This window comes from Ylistrum balloti, unplaced genomic scaffold (assembly GCF_031769215.1).
Source record: "Ylistrum balloti isolate Yb309-2 unplaced genomic scaffold, AGI_CSIRO_Ybal_v1 Utg369666, whole genome shotgun sequence".
Taxonomy (NCBI): domain Eukaryota; kingdom Metazoa; phylum Mollusca; class Bivalvia; order Pectinida; family Pectinidae; genus Ylistrum; species Ylistrum balloti.
In genome coordinates, this window is record NW_026781914.1 from 327,300 (window position 1) to 344,465 (window position 17,166).

Below are 17,166 nucleotides of genomic sequence, written 5' to 3' on the forward strand. Positions count from 1 at the left end.
AGTGATGGTTCCTGTTGATTTTTTTATGCTAATATGTATTTACAATCGGTTTATCTGTGAATTATATTGATTTATGTTATACAGTGTTTACTCAGATGATTTAGTGAACAATTCAGTTTTCCTTATTATCCCATTTTAAGCGAAACAGCACCGCGCCCCTATGATGGACTATTGGAGACTTCTTTCCTGTTAGAATGTACATACCAATTTTATTACCCCCTCCCATTAAGAAATACTTTAAATAAATAAATAAATAAAAATTAAAATAATAAAACTGTTACAAATAGTTTTAGGTAAAGCCATAAATTGGACTTTAAATAGATATTTCAATAAATAGATGAATGTATTTGCAAAATTAATAAATACTATGTTGTGTAAAGTGATGTTGGGAATACTTGTAAATACCAAGAATGACAGTTGATTTCGTGTTGACAGTACGAGATTCGGCACATTACCAAAGCTAATAGGGAGCACCTGTCAACCAAGTTAGGCCTATAAGTCGGCATATTTATCTACGTAACCGGCGTTTAATCCATAGCTAATTTGAAAATCATGCTTTTATGTGTTGTGTGAAGGTTATAAGTAACACTTCGATGTGGTAGTCATATTATTGTTGGTTTATTTAAGCAGGGGTGTTACTTTTCTACATGTACATTTTCATATATCCGATTACATGTGTATATTCGCTGTGTATGAGATTTCAGTGGACGAACTCAAGTGTTTCATTGGAGTTTTCTCCCCTTGGCAACAGGCGGCAGTTGATACGCATTTGCTGCAGACGCAGAAACTTTGTAAACAGAGGTGGTAGTGATGATAGATCATGAAACGGAATAACAATTCGATGAACTCCGATATGTAGATTAATTCTTGATTGACGTTGAACTTTGAGAGGAAGGAGAACACACATATAACCTGAAAATGGTGATTGTTTTTAACCATGTCCTAGTTTCAAGTTTCCTGTTCTATCGGAACCCGCACCGATTTTTGATAGACGCGGGTTGCAAGACCAACGGTGATGCTGGAAGCGGCAAATCTAAACAGATAGAAAAGGTAAATACCGTCAATGACAGATGGATATCAAAACAGCTGATTTGAAGGTGTACACTTGTACTCGGAATGTCAACAATTTCTTTGATAACTGGGTTATAGGAGTATATCTTGTTGACAGTGTTGTTGATAAGGATGTCGCCTACACCGGGCGAATGTCCCACGTCAGGCACAGGTTGAAGATAGTGATAAACTAGGTATAATTAGGTTTAAGTAGATAATCATGCATTCTTCTTTTGAGAAGCCTGTCAATTTGTATGTTTACATAAACATTAAATTAATTGATCTTCATCATTATTAGTTATGCTAATTCAAACATAGTATTGAAGTAAATAAATCCCAATTTTATAAAGAGTGCCACAAATGTAATATACAACATTAACATTATAGTTCATTATACGTTTACAGTAGTGATATGTAGGAGTATATTGATATTTGAAAGAAAAACATGACCTAAAGTGACTACAGTTTGTTAATAGAAAATGCACATTTATGTAATAAATTTTGGTTAACTGTATATCATGTACAGCTGCCTAGCTTTTCATTTTTAAAGGAAATTTTGCAAACATTTAAATACATATACATATGTATATATATATACGATTCATAATATATAGAGAATATGTGATCAGTGGCTTAAAATATCAGCTATATTTTGGCGTGGGTGAAGAAAGGCAAAAGTGGCGAGCTTTGAAACTTAAACAGTTTTGTTGTTCAACCTAACATTGATGTTACACTGCCTGATGAGGGATGCCAAAATAATTGTTCCATTTGAAAACCTAGTTCCAAACTTCATCGGATATAAAAGCGATTTTATGAATTTTCATAAATCAACTTGTTCATTACCACATGTTAAATCGCCTATTTCAACAACTATTTATATTTCTAAATGTAATATTTAAGTAAATTCGATAGTAATTCTGTTGAATTACAGCACATGCTAAAATACAGCAGTTTTCGGTCACTGCTGAATATAGCAAAAATATATGTGGCAGGTGTAATTTGACAATAGCAGTGCCAGTTGCAGGTTAAAAGTATATGCATTCAATGTAATGAATATCACATGTACATCCAAACAATGCATTTGTAATACTGTGACGTGTCTGCAGTGGTTTATATGCCAGATTGGGAACATTCAGCATGCTATATGTACATAATAAGGGACAATGCATGTCTCGTTTTTAGAAAGTGACAAAGATTCTTGAACCTTACCGTGGATATCAGGTAAGCTGCCAGTCAGCTATCCGGTAATCTTGATTATTAGGATTGCAATTTTCAACTTGTTTTTGGCTACATTCTATGATTTTGTACATGCATTTCAAACAACTACTTGTTACATTTATTTGAATTATTAAAACTTTCAGTAACTTTTATGTCCACATGAAATCTGGAAAATAAATGTCAGTCAATACATTTTTTTAATCCAATTAAGGTATCTGCAGTTCTCAAACTGTCACCTGCTGTCATAATAGTTCCAGCACCATCTCAGTCCAAGGTGGACCACATATGTGTAGTATTTTGTTGGGTGTTTTTAGCCACAACCATAAAGTGTTCAATGTATTATAGGTACACATAAATTGTGCAAAAATCAGTGTGTTTCAAGAACTGAAATATGAAGTAATTTAGCCTGCCAATATATGCTGATCAGAAAAAGGCTGAAACTCTAACTGAAATGATCAACTGATACAGATTTTCTAATTAAGCAACTCACTAGATCTTTGCGTAAACTAGATATATATGGCATGTATTGATGTATAGAAGAAATTTTAGTATCAACCTTATGATACTAAACAACAACTAGATTATAATTCAACCCTTCTTATGATATGACTGTAGAAGTTGGTACATGCACTTCTGGTCACCTTGTCTTGCCTAGCTGGAATTTCCTGTTAGTCAAGCAGTAGACTGGCATGTTTGCCTTGAAAGCAGTTAAAGAAATTGCTATCCACATTGTATAGGTAGTTTGAACCCAGTGGGGACAAATCATGTTTATAGCAGATGGTTGGCATGCATTGGTGGGATATTTCAAACTGCTGTATGTCCTGCAGTCTTAACATAAACATTTAGTGTTATTGCTTTCTTTAGTTGTATGGGAGGATGAATCTTTCTCAGATTTCACATCATAGGTTTCCTTTGTCCCTAGCTGTGCCCTTTTTATTTTTTAACATGATTAGAAAAATACAAATGCTGACAGGTGATAATCTTGGATTTTGACATTGTTATTTATTGGGAAATGCTGGATGGATCTTTTTCAGATTTCATAAATACAGATGTAGGTTTCCTGGGTCCCTAGTTGTGACCTAATGATGTTGGGGCTGATAAAAAAAACCGTGACTGACAGACGATATCTTGAATTTGACAGCTTGAAGACTGTTTTATCCTTATAAGAAATTTTCATATTATGACGAGAAAAATAAGAATGGAAGATAAAGCAAGGGAAAAGGTAAACGAAGGTTGGTGCCAAGATCTCTTTAGGATCTCTTGTTTACTATTAACATCAGTTTCTTGTTAAGTTAATGTTGTTTCCTTCAAACAGATACATTGACAATTTGTACACATCGTCACACTATACAATTACGATTAATCTTCCTGCTCAGGCACACCATGGCACTTGATGTATGCTAGATTCATTAAAGCAGGGCCCAGATTTATTATCCCCAGCTGATGACTGCTATCAGGGAGGGGGTATATTTATGTTCATAACATAATACTTTTCCTTTTGAGCACTCTAGTGGCCTCCTTCCTTGAGGAAATTTGATTAAACTTCTAATTCTTTAAAAGGACCATTTTCAAGGTTCTAGGGTCAATGTCACTGTTACTAATTTTAGAAATCCATGTCAGCGCTCAAGTGTCTTCAATTCTTGGAAGAATTTGGACATTCATATACAGGACCAAATTACAAATTTCAGGGTTGTAGGTTCAAGGTTAAAGTCACTGTTTTAACTGTCAGAAAGCTCTTAGTGTCAGAACTCTAGTCCATTTCATTTAGTTTGAAATTTAATGATGTACATTTTACAGATCATCTTAATATCTTAAAATGTATTTTACATATAGAACTCAACCAATCAAATACAGATTGTACTTTCTTATTTGATCTATTGTACTGCACAAAATTCCTGTGAGGGTTTGATAAGGGAATATAATTATAGATTTCTATTTACTGGTGATATGAGGCAAAGCGATATCCTGGGATTTCATGTCCGTGACATCAATTTCACATCTGATTGACACAATTGTATTATGTGGCTTCCTGATGACATGGAAATCAAATTGTCCCAGGTAGGATGTTGATGTGGGATTCTAATCTGTTTCCCACTTGCTTCTGGTATAAGATGGCTTGATCCTTTGACCAGAAACATTTTATGTACAGAGTCTAGAGGAAAAGCTGACTTTCTAATGTGTAAAATATTATTGATTTGTGTGGCAGTCAATTTTTACATGGTTCTGATGCTGAAGATAAACACCTGTACTAATACATCCGCTGTATATTGTGAGTCAACCTGACAAGGCTCTGAATAGTGGGCTGATTGTGAGATGGCTGATTGGGAGATCAAAGAATGCATCTATCACCCTTATTTGCATTGAAATAAGACAATCTTTATGCATGGATGCTCATCTTTTAAATCTACTGGCGCTAGCTGCTAATTGCAATCAACTGTAAGCTGCATGCATGTCTATGGAATGCCTATATCATTGATTTATCAACCTTATAAGCCATGAAGCATTAATTAGAATTTTTCAAACATTCCAAAATTCAGGATCAAAGATAATGTGGAGAAAGTTAATTAGCAAATGGATGTATGTTTTGTAGGATCTTTTTAATTTGAAATTTGACTGTATATTTTCAGACTCCATCAGGTTAATTGTTTAATCGTACTGGTCATGCACTGATTTGTGTGACTTACGTATTCTGAATTGATATTCTGGGATACTGCCTTCAGAATTGTAAATTTCATTTCTACTGTGCAATATATTTTTGTTGTTGTTACGGCCATTGGTGTTATATCTCTACAAATCAATATAAAGATTACTATAATACAGTAAAATATTCACTGTGTGCAAAGTTACAGCATCACTGGATGGTAATTTTTGTCTGTGGTTTATATGTTAGCTCATTCTTCAGGCCACATTTTATCTTGATATCCCATTTTTTATTTATCAAGTAAATGTTTTCTTTTTGGAAAAAAAAAACTTAAAAAAAAAAACTGTGGCTATTGTAAAGATGTGATATATATTTGTTATTTTACCATCCACGTAAAACAGTTACTATAGTCACTGAGGTGTACACCTGTTGCACATCATGTAAATTTAAATACCATATGCAATATACTATGCAAAACGAAAGCGTATGCACATACAAAAAAATGAACCTTATGCATTTTTCTTTTCATATTTGTGCAACAACGATGAACAGATTTAGATATATGCACACTTATGATGTGCCAACAGTTTATTTGTTACATTTGCTATTCCACAATTGTTTATCATAACTCCCTTGATCCTTACTCATAAAGTCACTGTTTTAAAAGGGGAATAATTGTGTGTATTAAGTAATGATATTGTGTATACTTGCGACAATGTGCTATCTCTTAGGCCATCTGTCTTTAGCAGAAAACTTTTGTACAGAATAAATTCATCCATCAACAGATTTTGATAATTTACCAGTGTGTGAACATCAAGCTCTAAACCTAATATTTACTTGATGAATATAATGTCAAGGTTATGGGTTAACTTGTCTACTTTTAAAATGTTAAAAAAACTTGTGTTTAATATCAAATTAATATCTCATGACCAAGAACCCAAAACAAATTATATGGGTTGTTCATATTCACGCAATCATCATTGATAGTATCTGAATGTTCAGTGGTGTGTAAACCTACACAACACTTAATTGGATTTCAGCAGTCAAAGGTCACAGTTCAATAGTAAAGGTCACCTTTGACCATTTTCAAAATTTTTAAAGATCTACAATTTCATACATGTATCTTAAGGATTCTCTGATAGTGAAAGGATGAATGCATACATTTTCTACATGTGTCTCACTTTTTTTTGTTTATTAGTAATGTCAACTCTCCAAAATAACTGACGAGTGATAAGAAGGATGATTGGAACATACTTGTTGATATCTTTATTTGAACTGGCTACTAGCTCAGCCTACACTTTACAGGTCTGTTTTTAAATGAAATCAGTAAAATAGGTATGATTTTCTTGAAAGAGTAACAGAACGATGTTAATGAGGTATAAGTACACTATTGCCACTAATTACTTGTGTCACTACTTGAAATGTAGGTATGTCAGTCTGTCCCATTTTTACTTCTGCTTGATTGGGAAAGCTTTTAGGATTGAGTGATTAAAATTCAAGGTCATGGTTACTATAAATTGAAAATATCTTTAGTTTTGTTTTACCATTAATGTAACCGAGGTAATTTATTCCATTGTCTCTGCTATGATTTGAAAAGGGAACCTGTGTGGTTTACAGGTCATGCCCAATCTGGACTTTCGTTGTGGGATTCACTGAAATTTTGCAACTCCACTCTATCTGTTAGTATGGAGACACTTTTCAAAATTTCAGAATCGGTATTCTGGACTCACCTTCAAAAATCATACAGAGATTACTGGGGCTACATAATTCCCCCTCCAGGAAACATCTCATCCTTCAGTTTCCAGGGTGTTACAGAAATGCTTGTGAAATTAGCACTGAATGTTATTCCTTAGTCCCTACTTATTTCAATGCCACTGCTAGGATTGAAACTCTGAATTCTGATTTTTTTGGTCTTGTTTTCAACCAATAGAGCTAAAGAGAAGTTCTCCCTAGGTAAGTGGTATTCTGCGGCTTGTATTTTACACTTCTCATATATCAGAAATCTTCTATTTAAATTAATGGTTTTGTAAGCCCCAAATAAATGCCAAAACACCAATTTGGGGGATTCCTATTACCTTGGGATACCTTGTGTATATATTACACCTGTTCATACTGCTGAAGCCTAAAATAAGATATTGATAGTTTATCCCTTATACCAGAACCCAATAACAGGTCCCTGGAGAAAATATTTACACATAATGAATGTTGTAGTACAGGTAAACACACATGTACATGTATCCACTTTTTTACTAAACCTGAGAAGTGTTTACATCTGACTGTACATTTGTGCAGTAAACATGCATCGTCAGCTTACTTATTGTATGTTTGACAATTAAATGATTTATAAATGTTTTTGTTGTTACGATGGATCTTTGCAGTCTCTCACTGTAGTCGACACTTGTCATCTATTGACAACATGTTCATATGCTAGCATTATTTTAAATAAAAACTGACATCTGTTGAAATTCTGATTGGTACATACAATATGCAGTTGTGTTCTTTCATGTGTGTAATTGGATGATATTGACTCTCTGTAATAGTCTATATAAATTAGAGATAAAACTGTTATATATATACCTATGGTACAGCTAGGTTCTGACAACAGATGGTGCCAAGTAACAACTAGAAACTATCTTGATTCCCCAGTGAAGAGGTATATTATAAATTCATATACAGTGGACCTTTGATAATGTGAACACCTTCATTTTAGGCCAAAAATAGACCAGAATTATTTCCCTTGTATAAAAACTGATAAAAACATCTGTATAGACAAATGCTGTTGGCTGTTTTCAGAGTGTCTATGTAGTTTTTACTGTAAAATATAGCTCTTATAAATTATCGTCTATTTACATTTCATTTTCATAAATCATTTTCTGCTTTTAATTGAAGTTCAATATCGCAAATGATTTCCATTGTGTATGCTTATATCAAAAGTAATTAAACTCAGTAATGTTTAATAACCATGCTTTCTAAAGATGATGCACACTTTATTTATTTTTTTGTGCATATTTGGAAGAGATTGGAAGCTAATTTCAAAATTTTCACATTTTCAGATTTGTGAATACAAGTTAAATAAAGTTCCCGAAGATTTCTGTATGTATTCGTAATTTTGCAGAATACTTCTCGTGTCCAAATTATCATGGGTCCACTATATGCTTATAGTCTAACATGCACGTATCTAAGTACTATGTAGCTTATTTAATTGTACATATCTATGGATGCATAATTATTTAACAAAATTACTTGAAACAGGATTTAAGTAGTCTTATTTTCTATTAACGAACCAAATTTCCAGCATGCATGAATCTGTTTAAGGAATAATCATGCAAGACAATCTGGTTGTCGAATGATTTCCTCAAATACCATTAAGTAATATAGGAATATGTTTATTTTCTGTTGATATCAGGTCAGCTTTGAGGTGTGTTTTGACATCAATACATCAGACTCTTACGTACTGATTTCCAGTCTGCATGGATCGGCATGTAATGTACACCTCATGGCATCAGACATAATGTTGGTCGAGTGTAAATTGAATGACAATTACCTGGACAATCATGATCTGAATAGGGTCTATTTGCACTTTCTCTAATATAATAATACACATCAATAATACACACAGTCCCATTTTGATCAGATTCACCTGAATGTTTAGGAGATCTGTACAGTGTGTAATGAGTTATTGTGTATTTTGATATATACTTTCTTTGAAATGAATTTCATCTATAGAGTGAACAATCAGCCTTGGGCAAGTATGGAGCAGGTTTTCACTATACTCGGCTATTCCTGATTAATGATGACTGACCTGTGTCATTACGGTCAGTGAATGTGATACATTATGTATTACTAGGTATTCAAGTCAGTATGTACTAATAGGAGGGTGTTCTATACAAATGGATACAGCTGTTAGGTAAAGGGATTAATAGAAACTTGGTCAGGTAAAACCAATGCATCTCTCTTAGAAAGACTGATCCACAGAAAGTAGTTATAACTGCTTATATAGTCCAATATCATGTTGGTTACGATACCAAGTACATGTATCTTTAGCTGGGAGTGGGAATGAAATGGAAAATTATCTCAAATTAGATTTTGCGAATTTATCTACGTTCTAGCAAAAGTTCCATACATATTTGTATAAAGCCCAATTATGTATTAGAACATAATTGATTTGTTAACAGTATGGAAGTTGTCAGTTTGTGAACTGATGGAGGACTTGAGCCCTGTATTGACTTACCTATCACAGGTCCACTGGCAGATTAATGGTTCAAGTGAAAAGTCAACAAGAAAATAGCTCCACTTGTCATGAAGTATATAACGTGTGCTGTTAGCTCTAGTCAAGATTATACAGGTGCCTTTTATTCTACTCATGTGAATGAGTTAACCAGTATGTGACAGCATGCATAGTCTCAACATGTTAGATTTAAAGGATTAAATTTCAAACCTTATATATATAAAACAAGTCGGGTTATAAGTCACCTGCTGTTTGACAGGATAAACCATGGCAATGGTAAGTGTTATACAGTATTTCTGCTGGAATATAAAATCTTGATATTTAGTATATTGATTCAGACTTTGATCCATATCTTCTGTTTACTACACTCATCAAAGCTAGTGCGAACTTATTGATTATGAGATCAATTAGAAGCCAAGTATGATATTTACAGGTTGTCACAGGAGTAAACCGTCAAAGTTCTGATGCATTTATTGTATGATCTATCATTGTGTCATAGTATTTCACCGATAGTTTATTGACTAATCTAATCTTGCTTGTTGACAGCTTACCTGTGAAAAGGTGAAAATGTCAATGTGACAAATTTGGTATTGACCAGTCATGATCAGGATACAAAAGTAGACTTCTGTCATTGCAGAATTAGTTGTTGTTTCAGAATTACTTTCAGTAAACCTTTGCTACATAGGTTAATGTATCACTATCTAACTACAAAATTTACCATGTTATGTAAATGAAGTTTACCTGCAGATAACAGAAAACTAGAATTTTTTGAGAAGCATAAGCAATACGATGTGTAAGCTTGTCCGACATGTAATCTGTTATTCCTCCAACATCTTTATGCTGTAATTAATATTGTTAATGTCCAGTTTAAAATATAAGAAATGGAGGATATTAATGATTTCCTGTATAATATCTTGTCTACTTCACAAGTTTGACAGAATATCTATATTTTTCATGAAAGCAAAGCACAAGTGAAAAATATATATTCCTGTCATTTTATGAGTGAAATATATGAAATTTAACTGGAAATCATTAATTCTTTTCTTTTTATTACATTTCTGAAGGAAAAACCAAATGAAAAAAACCAATTCAAACTTTTTAAAAAATTGGGAAATATTGGAGTGTTCTTTGATGTCAGATAGGTTGATGTTATTCTTGACAAGATAACACCATTTTGAATATAAGCTACTTAACATTGTATTCCACCATTTTATGCTGTTATCTGGTAAGAATTGCTTGCAAAACAATTTTGAGAAAAACAGAAAGGTTCACAGGAAATATTTTAAGGAAAACCAACTCATTTAACCTTTGCTTCATTTGCGTCCAAGCAGGAAAATCAATGAATTTCATTGCAGTATCATCACTGCCTCTGGAAGGGTTAATTATCACTAATGCTATTAAAGTTATAAGTTTCTATCAGATTGATCTGACATATATGTTTCACTGGCAAGCATGTAATAGATTGAAAAACAGATGATTCTCTTTCATTATTTTGCCAAAGTGCTTCACACTTGTAAGATATTATTGGTATTTTCCAACATGGGACATGTTCAATGGGAAATTATCTTTTAGTGTCAACCTATTGTAAGTTCTAAGTGTCAAACACTCTGATTTGATTTTGTGCAAAATAGTGATCATGACTTCAATGATATATTCAAATAAAAGTACTGATTTCAAGCATTTGTTATATATTCACTATTTGCTGGAAAAGGTTAGCATTCAGTGGCGACAATTGTTACATAGAAAATAGAGGAATAAGACATATATGTTGATACACAACAAGAAACATCCTGACAGACGGCATGTAGATAATCATTTGATAATGTTAAGCTGTGTTTTCAAAAGAATTATCAGGAGGAATTCGGTGTCATAAAATGTATGCTATGTCTGCTCCATTTGAATATATCTCCAAATCTTTTTCTGAATGAAACATCAATTATATCGATTGAAAGTTCATCAAACAAGGATATATCTCTCAAAACATTTTGTAATATTGTGAAATATTTACATCACAATTTATATTTTAAATCTCATTTGGCATGGACACCACACCATTGTTTGGTGTCCATAGTCTAGGGGAGGTGTTCTCACAAGCAAAAATAAATGTTAACATATCAAAAGATAGATGTAATGTGTTTACTTTTCAGAAATGTACAATAATTTACACAAATAACATTTTCAATAATTAGCACCTGGATGTAACATTTCATGTCATAAATCAGGAAGGATCAATCTCAACAGGCTAGAGGCGAGTTCTTCAATCTCTTCTTAAGTAGTATGTCTAGCCCGTTTAGATTGATCCTGCCTGATTTAAATTCACCTCTTCTGATCAGTCCCCAGCATACCCTTGGGTATCCAGGCGAGAAGCGTAGGACCCATTGATTCATTACTAATATAGAAGCAGCGTCGTTGGTTCTGCTTCTGATATATTTCATGTCATAAATATAACGTCAAAAGATGTACTTAGAATGACATTGACGTGTGTATTATTTCCGCCATGTGGTTGTATATATCCTCACAGAAGTGGTTGGTGTCCCGATAATAGCGAATGTAATGAAAAACCTCTGAACACGTTTTAAAGAAATTAAATCATTGTGTAAATCGTGTCATAATGATATGTTCCGGCCATTGAGACTAAAAGCGATTTATTTCTCATTACGAATGCATTGTTACATATGTTTTACGACGTAATGTTAGAGGTGTATCACAGATTAATTTCTGGCTATTTAACATGTGTCTGCAGACCATGATGCAAAAGATGACCTATATACTGGAGTGGCAGTAATGCAAGTCCAATGTTATGTCTCAGATATTAGAAGAATATGTAAGCCTACCATTGAAAATGACAGAATTTATCAGGGACAAATCTAATATTACAAGTCATTAATTATTTGATATATTTTACTGCAAAATGACCGTTGAAGATTGATCACTGAAGAAATATTGTACAGTTATATGACAAATTTTAGCCAAGGTTGGCAATATTGTTTGATGCAGTTTAGTGTCCATCATTACATCCTGATAAATTACTCTCAAATGTGGTAATTGATGTGTTTGATTCTTAGCCTCATATAACACCAGAAAACCCAAGGTATACAAGAAAAACCTTTTTCCATTCAATACATGGTGAATAAGAAGAATGTGTAGTATTATATCGCTAGTTGTTCCAAGAATGTACAAGACACCAAACACAATTTATTGTCTTTGTTAACGTCTTTCCATTCTACAAGAGATTTACTATTTTGATGATGAAGTGTTACAGACAATACTCTATGTAAAACAACTTGGCATGACATTACATTAAACAATCAATTTTCTGGTGTATGACAGGTGTATATTTTTTTTACAAAGTATGTCTGGGATGTAACATAGATTCTGAACTGGATGTAACGCAGGACACCATAATTGCAACTGGTGAATAAATCGTTGTCTAGAGATCTTTCTGAATTTGTTTATAATCCACAACTGTATATAAGCTGCAAGGCCAGTTTTTAGCAATTTTTTCAATTTTATCCACTTATAAACCACACCATTTCTTACGATATGCTGACCACCATTGTTGACATTTGATATACTGGTAACAGATAACAGAAGGCAGTTCTTACGGGGTAACCATTATGTTGAACAAAGTTTGTTGATATAACAGACAACAGAGGGCAATTTATCAAGGTTGTCAGTGAAACGTCTAATAGTTTGCGTATTAATTATACACAGATAATCTTTTATTTCATATCATTGATGTTTCAAAAATGTAAAATTGCAATTATTTAACTTGTTCGGCTTGGGTGTCTTCACAGATTATCTACGTACAGATATAGGGCCTGACATTATGTACCGTTACTAAACAATCTCATCGTCATTTTCTGTGAAGTGTTAACGAAGGCCCATGCATGATGACCAAATTTTTATAGTCCCTTTATTATTTCTTCATGTAAGTCACACGAAGCCATTTATATCGTAAAAAAGCATGGTGGTCGTTTCAGAATTTGACTTATAACCCGATGACCTTTCGATCCTAGGTTGCAGCAGGCTATTGTAAACTTCCACTGTGGCTTCGAAATAACCATAAAAGTCCAAAAGATATTATGATTCATTTTAAAAGGTATAATTAATTAAATCCACAAGATTGTTATTTTTATTTCAATCTTCAAATCAGCCTGTATACGATTGCAAATTATGGTTCAAGACAATCTGTTTCAGTCACAAACACATGACGGGCAGGTACTCGTAAAAAATACTCAGTACCGTAGTGTACTGGTACGCTGAACGACTTCATGAAAAAAAGGTGCGGCTTATAATCTGGAAAATCTGGTACATTAGCAGACTCTAACTCAATACCATTTTCATTCCATTGTTATGAAAAGAAGTTGAGAAATTTAAAGTTGCAGATGAAAGATTTTTTGCTAGTAACAAGGAAACACTTGGATATGTAAAAAAGATAAGCCTGGCTTAAATTGGATAGTTTGTCACACCAAAGCAGATTCATTACTGATATTCCTTCTGGTGTTACGTCTCTTTCAGTTACAGTAAAATGGAGCGGACAAAGTCAGAACTCTAGATATCATCATTCTAATTATCATATACTATTTCTCTTGTTCTAGAACAAACTCATCGATTTGATTGAAAGTGTTGTTACCGATATGATTGAAGATGCATGTATGATTAAGTGATCGTACAATCAATGTCAAACCCCAAAGCTAGGCCATGTCAAGTTAGCTTCAGTCACACTCGCTATCACTAGTTGTCAATTAAGGTGACACAAGATAATCACCCTTTGCAATTTGATTACTCTAGAGTATTTTTGATGGTCTGGTTATAATTAATATCTGACATGATGCAGGATTCTTTCAGGGCATATACATACATGTATGAACATCACTGATCCTTGGAAAAGACGTACGTATGACATGGAACATCTATACAACAAGACTTCAGTTGGAAAGCTGAAAGATAGATTGTAGAATATGGTATATCTTCTTACACCAAGAAATCAACTCAGCTCTTTGAAGCAAATGATATTGATTCATGTCATTATTTAACCTGAGAGAAGAATCAAGTTATGGCTTTGAGTTTTAACGTTATTGTGCTTGGTGAGATGTTAACAGGAAATATCAATAAATATCAAACATAAATATTTGTCCATGAAACATTTTAACTCTTTTTAACTTTTAAACATTTTAACTTTGTTATATACATCATATTGAATTGGCTGCATTCATTTGGGGTATGGAAATGATAGGTCGTGTCAGTGTATAATCATAGTATACATGAGTATTTGTTGTAGCTGGTAGGTAGTTACAGGGAATAAGTCTGTAATCAAAAGCTCTTTGATATATGCTCAAAATAACATCTTTAAAGTTGCCTCTTACTGTATAGGATTATTGATATTGCACAACTAAAATAAAGGTCTAAAAATGCTGAGCAAAATAATAACAAGGCTAAAGCCACTAACTGAAGCTTAATTTATGAATGATTTTGATATTATCCTTAGAAGGCTATTCATGAATGCAAGCATTTTTTTTTAAGTTATTGGACTCTCTAGCTATTTTAGGACTCTAAAATCAACATGTCATGGAGTTAAGTGGTGTGTTTGGTATAACTTGAACTTCACATTTACATCATCAGCTCAAGAGACTTTTCCACTTATGTTAATGGTAAGACCATTGTTACTAGCTGACTAATACATTGAGTAATCCAGTAACAGTACATATACTAGCTTATATTGTGCTGGCTGATTAATGTGGTACACTCATCTTGGATTTACAGAAATATTCTAGGTAGATATTTTCTACCACCTGTAGCTTTCATGTTCAAACAGGAAAGTGTATTTTACAGTAATGTTTAATTTACTTTGTTATTCACACATACATATGGGTAATTTTTAGTTAAAGAAGATGTTCCTTTACAGGTGTGTTTAATTAGAAGATGTTCCCTTACTGGTGTGTTTAATTAGATGTTCCATGATAGATGTGTTTAATTAGAAGATGTTCATTACAGGTGTGTTTAATTAGAAGATGTTCATTATAGGTGTGTTTAATTAGAAGTTGTTCCTTGATGTGTTTATTTAGAAGATATTCAATATAGGTGTGTTTAATTAGAAGATGTTCCCTTACTGGTGTGTTTAATTGGAAGATGTTTCCTTACTGGTGTGTTTAATTAGATGTTCCATGATAGATGTGTTTAATTAGAAGATATTCATTATAGGTGTGTTTAATGAGAAGATGTTTCATTCCAGGTGTGTTTAATTAGAAGATTTTCCATTATAGTTGTGTGTAAGAGGTAGAAGTTCCATTAGTGAAAGATCCAACTTTTTTAAAGAACAAATGATGATCAAACAATGTTTGGCACCAAGATCCATCTAGGATATCTTGTCTTGAGAAATAGACTATTAATTCAGATATTAATGTGAGCTTTCTGTGCTTTAACATGAAATTCTAAAGCAGATCTGACTTTTCACTACATCAGAATCACACATTGCCTTTCAACATGATTGAAATTTCGTTGAATTACTTCTCAGTCTTGTTAATTTTCTGTTACATTGCTTTTTCCATCTCTGTAATGTTTAAGCTGTAGTATGTTTGTTGGTAATTTATCCAAAACACAATAATTGCAAAAGTGTTTTATTTTGATTCTTTAGTTGGCCTGCTATGTACATAAAGCTAGAATACTAAAGTGTAGACAAGACACCTCTGATGTGTGCTATTTTCCTTCAGGTGGTACTCTTCACCTGATTATGTAAATGCCACAATTTGGTAAACTGTTCAGCAGGGGGTTAAATTTAGGAGTGCCTTGCTTGTTTTCTCAATCAAATATTGACCTTGTGCTTTGGAATTTGTGTACAAGGTCTGTCTGGGTTTATAAATATGTTCTAGCACCTATAACAGATTTTACTATACTGTTTATTCTTGGTGAAATGGAGGCGATGGATGTATTAATCAGCAGTAATGAACTGCAGACACATAGATCCAGACGTGTTATTAGTGTTTGACAAGTAAAATATGTTGCTTTCCAGGAGTAATATATATACCATATTTTCTGGGTTATAAACCGCGGCTTTTATCCTTGGTGGTTGGGTGTGCGGCTTATATAATGATGCAGCTTATATGTGGTTGAAAAAAAATTAGCAGAATGAGAAAAGAAAAAAAATTTAACTGTATCGTTTAGACATCGGTTCCTGACCGTTATGTATTTCGGGGATGGCCATTCACATGCACTATTGACTGGTTTGACTTTGCACCCTGTTAATTTTGGTTGTTGTATCATGTCATGCTTCCACAAAGAATAACAAATAGTGAGTTACACCAAGGATACCAGAACAAGATATCAGTACCAAGTTTTTTAGCCTGTTGCATCCTGTGATTGATGGGTCATCGGTTAAAATTCTAGAATGTCCGCCATGCTTGTTTATGATAAGAATAGCTTGGTGTAACTTACAAAAAATAATATGGGACTATAAGAATTTTGTCAGCATGCAAGGGCCTTCACTAATATTTAACAGAACAGACACCTATTTTTTAAGTAAATCCTACATAACATCAAGCCCTATATCTGTATGTAAACAATCTTTGAAGGCTCCCAAGCCAAACAAGTTCGGTAATTAATATTTTATGTTTTTTAAAGACATCAATAAAATGAAGGGTTATCAGTCTATAATTTATTTGCAAACTTATGTTAAATGTTGCACTGATGATCTTAATAAATTGACTTCCATTGTCTCTTACATCAACAAACTTTGGTCAATATAATGGTTACCACATCATAAGAAATGGTGCAGCTTATATCCCAGTGCATCTTATATGTGGATCAAATTGAAAAAAAAAAATGCAAAAAACCAGCCCTGTGGCTAAAACTCGGATGCAGTTTATAGCCTGGAAAATACTGTATCTGTTAAATTGAAATTCATTGATTAACAAGTATTTTTTGTTAAATATCAATATCAAGTTAGTTCAGCTGTTTTGATAGAATTTAAATCAACCTCATATTACATCAGACCTTTAATACACCAGTCATTTAGACTAGGATGTTTATA